Here is a 10,020-nt window from a genome sequence, read left to right on the forward strand (position 1 = left end):
TATTGTTATTGTTATTATTATTATTATTATTATTATTATTAGTAGTAGTAGTAGTAGTAGTAGTAAAATACATAACAAAACAATAAAAATAAAAACATCAACATCAATAAGAATAAAAACAAACACATATACATTTCCAACTACGCACACACACACACACACACACACACACACACACACACACACAACCTCTCAAACTCCTCGAATGGCGTCTATTTCCCTTCTGCAAGATATATCCAGAGTTATGATGGGGAGCGGCTGCCCCTTACCATCCCCCCCTCCCTCTCCCCACCCACCGACCCTTCACTGCCTCCGTCTGCGTGGGGCTGATCGCTTCAATGCTAAACGGAGAGTGTCAGGCGGGATTGATAAGACGTGTGTGTGTAATTCACCTCGGTCGTCTGCTCGTCACCCAGCCAGTCTTCCCCATTACGGAGCGAGCTCAGAGCTCATAGACCGATCTTCAGGTAGGACTGAGACCACAACACACTCCACACACCGGGAAAGCGAGGCCACAACCCCTCCAGTTACATCCCGTACCTATTTACTGCTAGGTGAACACACCCCACACATTAAGAGCCGCGCCATTTGCCTCGCCACGCCAGGACTCGAACCCGGGTCTCTCGATTGTGAGTCGAGCGTGCTAACCACTACACTACACGGTGGTGTGTGTGTGTGTGTGTGTGTGTGTGTGTGTGTGTGTGTGTGTGTGTGTGTGTGTGTGTCCTTCTCGTCTTATATATGTATGTATGCTTGTATGTAGTATGTATGCTTGCCTGTGTGTGTGTGTGTGTGTGTGTGTGTGTGTGTGTGTGTGTGTGTGTGTGTGTGTGTGTGTGTGTGTGTGTGTGTAGGAATATATCTCCATCTATCTCTCTTTGTCTGTTTGTCTGTCTGTATGTTTGTCTCTCTCTCTCTCTCTCTCTCTCTCTCTCTCTCTCTCTCTCTCTCTCTCTCTCTCTCTCTCTCTCTCTCTCTCTCATGTACCATATTCTTCCAACAACATTTTCATTGCTTTCACTACCACCACCACCACCACAACCACCAACACCACCACCACCACCACCACCATCACCACCACCACCTCTCGTAGTCTCATCAACAATGCAGTTTATAAAAAGCATCAAAACTCACCACCAGCACGGAAGGCCAGACACACACACACACACACACACACACACACACACACACACACACACACACACACACACAGGACGCCTCTGAATTATTGCACATTTGAGGTTATTTCATATGCAACCTGGCAGAGAGAGAGAGAGAGAGAGAGAGAGAGAGAGAGAGAGAGAGAGAGAGAGAGAGAGAGAGAGCAACCTTCTACCAATCGCGCGCAAAATCATAAAGAAGGTAAATAAATGATTACAAATGTGTCAGTAGTAGCAGCAGTAGTAGTAGTAGTAGTAGTAGTGGTAGCAGTAGTAGCAATAGTAATAGTAGTAGTAGTAGTAAAACGAAAAATAATATCACATAACAAAAGAATCAAATACAAAAATAAAAAAACAATAAAAAAAAGGGCAAAAGAACACACACACACACACACACACACACACACACACACACACACACACACACACACACACACACACACACACATAGTCATTCAAACATTTGAGTCCACTTATTGTGTCTACAGTCTCATGGGCAGGGAAAGGCTGACCCACTGGTAGGAGGGAGAGAAGCTTACTGACCGCTCCTAAACTTTTAATGAAGGAGGTGGTGGTGGTGGTGGTGGAGGTGGTGGTGGTGGTGATGGTGATGGTGGTGGTGGTGGTGGTGGTGGTGGTATATTGACTAACAGTAACTAAAAGATAAATGAAGAGGAGAAGGAGAAGGAGGAGGACGAGGAGGAGGAGGAGGAGGAGGAGGAGGAGGAGGAGGAGGAGGAGGAGGAGGAGGAGGAGGAGGAAAACAAAGAAGATAGAAAGAAAGGAGTCGTATATAGAACTTAGAGGAAAAAGAGGAAAAGGAACACGAAGAGGAGGAGGAGGAAGAAGAAGAAGAAGAAGAAGAAGAAGAAGAAGAAGAAGAAGAAGAAGAAGAAGAAGAAGAAGAAGAAGAAGAAGAAGAAGAAGAAGAAGAAGAAGAAGAAGAAGAAGAAGAAGAAGAAGAAGAAGAAGAAGAAGAAGAAGAAGAAGAAATAGAAAAAGAAGAAAGAAGAAGAAGAAGAAGAAGAAGAGGAAAAGGAGGAGGAGAAGGAGGAAGTGGTGTGAGAAAAGGAGGAGGAGAAAGGAGGAGAAAGCGGAAGAGGAAGAGGAGGAGGAGTCCCTAATGAAAACTGAAGGGAGGAAAAAAATAATAAAAAAGAAAATAAAAGGGAAAGAAGAAGAAGAAAACGAGAATAAGTGACATGAATGAAAAAAATGAATAAAAAAATGAAAAATGAAGCAAAAATGAAAAAAAAACTAAGAGAGAGAGAGAGAGAGAGAGAGAGAGAGAGAGAGAGAGAGAGAGAGAGAGAGAGAGAGAGAGAGAGAGAGAGAGAGAGAGAGAGAGAGAGACTAAATAAGTAAATAAATAAATAAATGCAATAAAGCAAATATCAATAAAAAATGCATTTGATAAAAGGAAAAAATGGAAATAAATGAGAGACAGACAGACAGACAGACAGACAGACAGACAGACAGACAGACAGACAGACAGACAGAAAAAGAGATCTATTTGAGGCTAATCTGATATAAGATGCGAATCTAGCTTCAGAGAGAGAGAGAGAGAGAGAGAGAGAGAGAGAGAGAGAGAGAGAGAGAGAGAGAGAGAGAGAGAGAGAGAGAGAGAGAGAGAATGGAGAGGGAAAAAGATAGGGGTACGAAATTGAAAAATACCAGAATTTTAGCGACGAGAGAGAGAGAGAGAGAGAGAGAGAGAGAGAGAGAGAGAGAGAGAGAGACATACCACTTCGAATTTAATCTTGCACAGGCGTTCTCTCTCTCTCTCTCTCTCTCTCTCTCTCTAAAACCACAACTAATGGGTATTACATTAGCGAGTACAGTAAGGAGGAGGAGGAGGAGGAGGAGGAGGAGGAGGAGGAGGAAGACAATAATTAATTCCAAACACGAATGGAAGAAGTGAACACTCTCTCTCTCTCTCTCTCTCTCTCTCTCTCTCTCTCTCTCTCTATTTAACGTGGAATTTGTTTTTATATCAATTATTTTCTTTTGACCTCTTTTATTTACCTTTCCTTACATAAACAAGAAAGAAAGAAAGAAGAAAGAAAGAAAGAAAGAAAAAAAAAAAAAAGAAAAGAAAGGAAAATCAAGAAAATAAAAAGAAAACAATTTCAACCAAAATACTTTCCTATATTTTTTTCTTTTTCGTCAGTAAAGTGATTAACTCAATTTGAATTCTTTATTTCATTACTGTTTCTTTCAGCGGGGTTAGAGAGAGAGAGAGAGAGAGAGAGAGAGAGAGAGAGAGAGAGAGAGAGAGAGAGAGAGAGAGAACTGTATCGTTAGCCAACTTTCACAAAATTTCCACTTTTTTTTTCTTTTAGCTAACTTGCATCGATATTTACTCTCTCTCTCTCTCTCTCTCTCTCTCTCTCTCTCTCTCATTTTCTGTGTTTTTGGGAGGTTTATTTTGTATAGCATGGCTTAGTTTGATGGAGAGAGAGAGAGAGAGAGAGAGAGTTCTATCTCTCTCTCTCTCTCTCTCTCTCTCTCTCTGAAATTTTAAACTGACTTCCATTTGCAATCTTAACTTTTTTATATATTTTTGTTAGTGTTTATTGTCTATTCTCTTTATTTAACAATTCTTTTTTCTTTTACTTTTTTCTCCTCCGTCTTGAAACTTTGGTACGTAACTATCGTATGAAAAAATATGGAACTGTACGATACACAGACTTCACTCTCGTACGCGGGCATGTAAAAACCGTACCAAAGAGATATACACAAACTTCGCTGTCGTACTTGTATACCTGAGAACCGTACGTGAATAATGATGATAATAATAGTAATGAAAGTAACCAAACAGTACAATATCAATTTGAATATAAAGACTAAAATAAGAATAATAAAAAAAAAAACGTGGAAAATATATACCACAAGACGTAAATAATAATAATAATAATGTAGAATATCAATTTAAATATAAAGACTAAAATAACAATAAAAAAAGAAACTTGGAAAATATATACCACCGTACGTAAATAATAATAATAACAATAATAGTAACAATAAAAATAATAATGATAATAAAAAAAAAAATAATAATAATGAAAACCAAACAGTACAATACTAATTTGAATCTAAAGCCTAAAATAACAATAATAATAGAAAAAGCCTGGAAAATATGTACCACAAGTAAGCTACGTTCCCCCAAACAAGCGAGGTCAATATTCCATTATGTGTAAAAAGCGTAAGTTTAGGGAGAAGTTTGTAGTAAGCGGCCGCAGAGGGAAGGTAATTTATCTCTACACGAGGAAAGGTGGAGAGTGAAGCGGTGTGTGTGTGTGTGTGTGTGTGTGTGTGTGTGTGTGATTTTTTCTCTCGTCCTTCTTATTTTTTCGTTAAACTTTACTTCTTGTTCTTCTTCTCATTCTAGTTCATCTATTATTATCATTTTTCCTTTTCTTTTTCATCTTTTCTCTTTCGTTGTAATTATCTCTTCTTCTTTTTTCTTATTCTTATTACTCATCTTCGTTTTTTTTTTTTTTTTGTTCTTGGTCTTCTCATTCTAGTTCTTTTTTTTTTTTACTGTTATCATTTTCCTTTCCCTTTTAATCTTTTCTCTCTCATTGTAATCATCTCTTTTTTCTTCTTATTCTTATTTCTGACCTTCGTTTCTGTTATTTTACTACAAACTTTTCTCTAATTCTTCGTTTAGCTTTCATTCTTGTTCTTTTCATTCTAGTTAATCTTTTCTTACTGCTATTATGTTCCTTTTCTTTTTCACATTTTTTCTCTCTCATAATTATCTCTTCTTATTCTTATTTCTCATCTTCCTTCTTGTTATCATTTTTCTGCAAACTTCTCTCTTCTCTCTCATTATCATCATCATCATCAAGTTCTCATTATTTTTCTTCTTCTATTACCATTACAACTACAACCTCTTTCTTCTCTTAATCTTGATCTTCGCCCTTCTCTTATTTCTGCGTTAACAAGTCAAAAACCCCAGAAGTTGTTGCAATGTCTGTACAAATCTCCAGTTGTTTTTGTTCTCTTCACAACTTTTTCCTCTCTTTCATCGTTGTCTTCCTATATTTCTGTCTTCTATTTTCTTCTTTATTAGTTGCTTCAGTCTTTGTTCCTCCACCGCATGCCAAGAGCCGTAATCTCAAAATGTTCCTGCGTCTTTCTCCATTGGTATTAACCCTTTCAGTACCATGACGCGTTTCCATATTCATTCTGCTTACTGTTTGATTGTATACAGCTTCAGAGACTCATGTGGGGATTGAAATAGTGAAGACTGTGGGCCATTAATCTTCTGACCTTCATAGAACCTTCCTGATGTCAATAAAATCATTTAATAACACCAAGAATTCATTATAAAAATACGTCCCAGTACTGAACGGGTTAATGTGATTCTGGTGAAGGGTGTTTTCATGATTTCAGTAACAGTTTAATAGGTTCTAGTGGAAGTTATTCAGATTTTGAAGTCCTTTCGTGACCCCAGGGATGTGTCAGCAAGTGCTATTGGAAACTGTTGGGGGTTTTTATGAGGGTCTTTTCATGTTTCCAGTGTAGGGTTAACAGTCGCTGCTGAAAATTATTGTAGTTTTCAAGAATTTTCGTGTTTCCAGCAAAGGTTAAACATACTCTCCTGGAAATTATTGGAGGGGTTTTCAAGAGGTTTTGAGATTCCAGTGAAGGTTTAACAGATTTTTCTGGATGCTATTGGGGTTTTCAAGAGGTTTTATGGGTTCCAGTGAAGGTTTAACAGACTCTCTTGGATGCTATTGGGTTTTCAAGAGGTTTTATGATTCCAGTGAAGGTTCAATAGACTCCACTGGAAATTATTGGAGTTTTCAAGAGGTTTTATGATTCCAGTGAAGGTTTAACAGATCCTCCTGAAAATTATAGAAGCCTTCAAGTTTTTGTTCGTGTCTCCAGCGAAGGGTTAACAGACTATACTGAACATTACTGGGATTATCAAGAATTTTCAAATTTCCAGCGATCGCCTACCAGGTTCAACAGAAGTAATACAAGTTTTCTGGATTGTTTTGGGGTTTCAAGAGATAGTTTCGCAGATTCAGCGTCGATCATTGGTAGCACAGCCCTGAGAACCTGACCAATCACCTCTGTGGCCTTGGGAAAGTAATCCTAACGAGAGCACAAAACGTTTCAAAATCTCAACCCTTGTTTCTTTTTCTTAAGTTATAATCTTCGTCTTCTTTACTTCTCCAAACCTTGAGAATTAAAACTATCACATCTCTCTCTCTCTCTCTCTCTCTCTCTCTCTCTCTCTCTCTCTCTCTCTCTGAGCTATATTTTGCATTGCTGTTCTCTCTCAAACCTCTCATAAATGACTAGCAGGGTTTTCAAGAGTATTTCTCCTATCAACCATGTGGAAATCTTGTTATCCTGACACTAGAAGGATAAGAACGCCCTTTAAACTTAACCCTGTGTAACTTCAACAACACAGAATCTTTTCAATGTAGTGGTGGTGAGGCGAAGAAGCGTTTCAAAATCTCTCTCTCTCTCTCTCTCTCTCTCTCTCAGTAAAGCAGATCGCTGGGCTGTGACAAGATGAATGATGAGCAAAAATGTCAAGCGTGTTATAAAAGGTGAGACTAACCGACACGCTCACATCTCTCTCTCTCTCTCTCTCTCTCTCTCTCTCTCTCTCTCTCTCATCACCAGCTGGTTTCCCAAGACTGTTTCTCCTGTTTATAATGTAGAAACGTCACTGATCTGTCACTAGAATGGTAAAAAGACGCTTAAAATCCCGCGTAACTATAAGACTCGTATTCATAAAAGCTTAACTCTCGCTAAGACTGTTTTCAAAGGCTTCAAATATTAGCCCATATTCTCAAACAGTTCCGCGCTGCACCTTCACTATCTTCAAAGGTCTCTAGTTGAAGGGACACGGGTTTTTAAGGATGTTTCTGTAATTCTAGAGACATGCTAACAAGTTTTCTGCATCAACAGGACAAATACTCTAGAACTCGGCTAATCGTCTCTGTAATCTATCTTCAAAGGGCTCTAGTTGACGTGACACGGGCTTTTAAGGATGTTTCTGTAATTCTAGTGACATGTTAATATTTTTTCTGCATTACTAACGAGACAAATACTCTTTAGAAATCGGCTAATGGTCTCTGTAGTCTTTGAAAGTGGTCGCATCGAGAGAGGGAAGCGATTCTGAATATGGCGTACAAAATCAGCTGGATTTTCAAGACTGTTTTTTTTCTTTCTGGTTAATGAGGTAGAAATCTTGCTAATCTGTCACTTAAACCGTAGTAACACCCTTGAAAACTTGTGCCACTTCAGTTACACAAAGCCTTTGGAAGGTAGCGGAAGTAGAGCGCGTTAGTATTTCATAACAAACTACTTCGGAGACTTTAAAAAAAAAAAAAGCGCGTTAGTATTTCATAATAAACTACTTCGGAGACTTAAAAAGAAAAAAAAAACTATCCATTCCTTGCTGAAAACTCCAAAGGGAACACTGGAACCAATCACCGAGCTACAACAAACTTACAAAGCCTGGAAATCTGAAAGGAGTGGGGAAGTTTAATCTCTTCAGTACCTGGACGCGTTTTGCTATTCATTCTGGTTACTCTTTGGTAATTCTATACAGCTTTAGAAACTTATGTTGAGATTAAAATAGCAAAGCCTCTGACCATTAATTCTTTGACCTACATGGACCCTTCCTAATACAAATAAAATGAACCGTCTAAGCATACCAAAAAAATCAAGGTGCAAATGCGTCTCACTATTGAAGGGGTTAACGGTTACTGAGAGAGGTTCAACTCATCGAAGCTTTGCCACCTGTTGAAGCTTCACTGCTCCGCGATTTGTGAGCTGTAGAAGCAAAGATGCGTATTCCGAAACACTTCTACGTTGCATCTCTACTATGTATTTTCCAAAGATTTGATATTATTGAGAATACACGGCTTCTAATGTTTTTTTTTTTTTTTTTTTTTTGCGGTTCTCGTGACAGATTAACAAGATTTCTGTGTGACAAAGGAAAAACAGTCTTTGAGAACCCGGCAAGTCATCTATGTCGCATAGAGAGCAGTGTTTCCCTTATATAGATCTTGTATTAGTATGTTATACCAGTTTTTAAGAGTCTTTATACGATTCCGGTGCCAGATTAACGAGGTTTCAGCATTACTAAAAGGAGAAACAGTCTTTGAAAACCCAGTCATCATCTTTGTCGCCTTGAAAGACTTCTTAGTAGGTTATATTGATTTTCAAGAGTGTTTTTGCGGTTTTCGTGACAAATTAGCACGATTTCTACATTACCAAGAGGAAATAGTCTTTTGAGAGCCTGGCTAACCATCTGTGTGGCCTTGAAAGAATCGTAGAGGAAGAGCAAAGCGTTTCAGAATACAGACCTGAAGGTTAGGGTATCAGTCCGCTGCCTGCACACGTACCTTATGTAAGGGTGCTGTAGCAGGGGCGTCAGGGAGTTGAGAGCCTCGTCCAGCCGCGTCCAGGCAGGGAATGGAGCAGTCTGCCTCCCGCGCGGCGCCGCTCGTTATATAAACCATGAGCGCGTTGCCAGCTGCCACCGCCGCCGCAGATGCTCCTCAATACTCATTCTTGCGTCCGCCGCGCCGCGTTCTGGAGTACGCGTGGTCCTGGAAGGTGTCTGCACTCTGTCGGGGAGAGAATGGAGCTCTGACTCTCCCCTAGATATCTGACACAATTTTCTTTACCAACCACACCGCTACATCTCTTTGTTCTACACCCAAACCCAACACCAAACATTTTACTGGCTAGAAAAAGCAAATTCAGTTCTTTTTATCCATTATTTCTTGAGAATGCTTGTAAAGACTCCATGCATTGTTCTTAGTGGTGTGAACTGTTGCCCAGCTGCCACGAACGTCCGTGTTTGTGGGTCGCCGTGGCTGTCTTGCGAGGCGATGGTGCCGTGGTGCAATACAACTCAGAACGTATTAGTTTTTGTGAGTACATGCGCTCACTTGTGATGACGACCGACTATAGCTCCGAAACTAACAGTGACACAGAAGAGGCTCAGGAAAGAGACGACACTCACAAAGGAAACGGAGAGCAACACACACACACACACAACGATAGCAATGTATTTTACCAGCCCTCCATTACCCGCTCAAATCATCCATAATATCTATTAGTGAGTAATTACAAAGGGCGGCACCTACTGACGAAAGAATTGGACTTGACATAGGGCAAGCGCTGGCCCGGAGTAGATGCCTAGCCAGTACCTACCCTCGCACTGTGACCATTATGTAGGAAACCCTCGCCCCCCCAACACTTTCGCGGCCCTCACTGCACTCTAGCGGCCCCACACGTCTCAGTGAAAGGGCTGACCGCTAACTCCTCCTCATTGAATTCTAAACGAAGAAAGTAATGAAAGCACTCGGAAATCCCCATCAACCTCCACTTAACCACTTCAACTGCGACGCATTTTTACCTGACTTTTGGATGTGATTAGACGATTTCATTTGCATAAGGAAGAATCTATTGAGGTCAAAAGAATAATATGGCCTGAGTCTTTACTATTCTAATCCCAACATAAGTTTCTGAAGCTGTTTAAAATCGCGAGAGTATCCAGTGAATATGAAAACTCGTCCTGGTACTGGAGAGATGAAACTGTCATTGCCATTATGAGGACACCCTTGCCTTGTGATTATTGAACCGACTCTAGTGGTTGATTAAGCGGTAAGAGGAAAATAAGGGAGTTAAGATGTCATTAAGCCTTTATTTTTAGGTAAGAAGGGAAAACTGACCAAGGGCAACATAAACGATACAAAAGGTCCACTTATACCACACCAGCCTCCTCGCATGTCGGAGTGTTGGTCAAAGAAAGGGGTAGTCTCGAAACCTCCCTCTTAAATGGCCTACACGTAAGTTAATGATGTTTTGAAAT

General features: G+C 39.9%; 1 protein-coding gene across 1 annotated transcript in view; it reads right to left on the reverse strand.

Moving 5' to 3' along the window:
• Positions 1-8,694, reverse strand: part of LOC123516558 — a 28,697-nt gene extending 20,003 nt beyond the window's left edge. The window contains exon 1 of the mRNA XM_045276043.1: positions 8,543-8,694. The gene's annotated coding sequence lies outside the window, so the exon portion shown is untranslated. The remainder of the gene's footprint in view (positions 1-8,542) is intronic.
• Between the last annotated feature and the right edge of the window lie 1,326 nt (positions 8,695-10,020).

The sequence above is a fragment of the Portunus trituberculatus genome, chromosome 6 (genome assembly GCF_017591435.1).
Source record: "Portunus trituberculatus isolate SZX2019 chromosome 6, ASM1759143v1, whole genome shotgun sequence".
NCBI classification, from domain to species: domain Eukaryota; kingdom Metazoa; phylum Arthropoda; class Malacostraca; order Decapoda; family Portunidae; genus Portunus; species Portunus trituberculatus.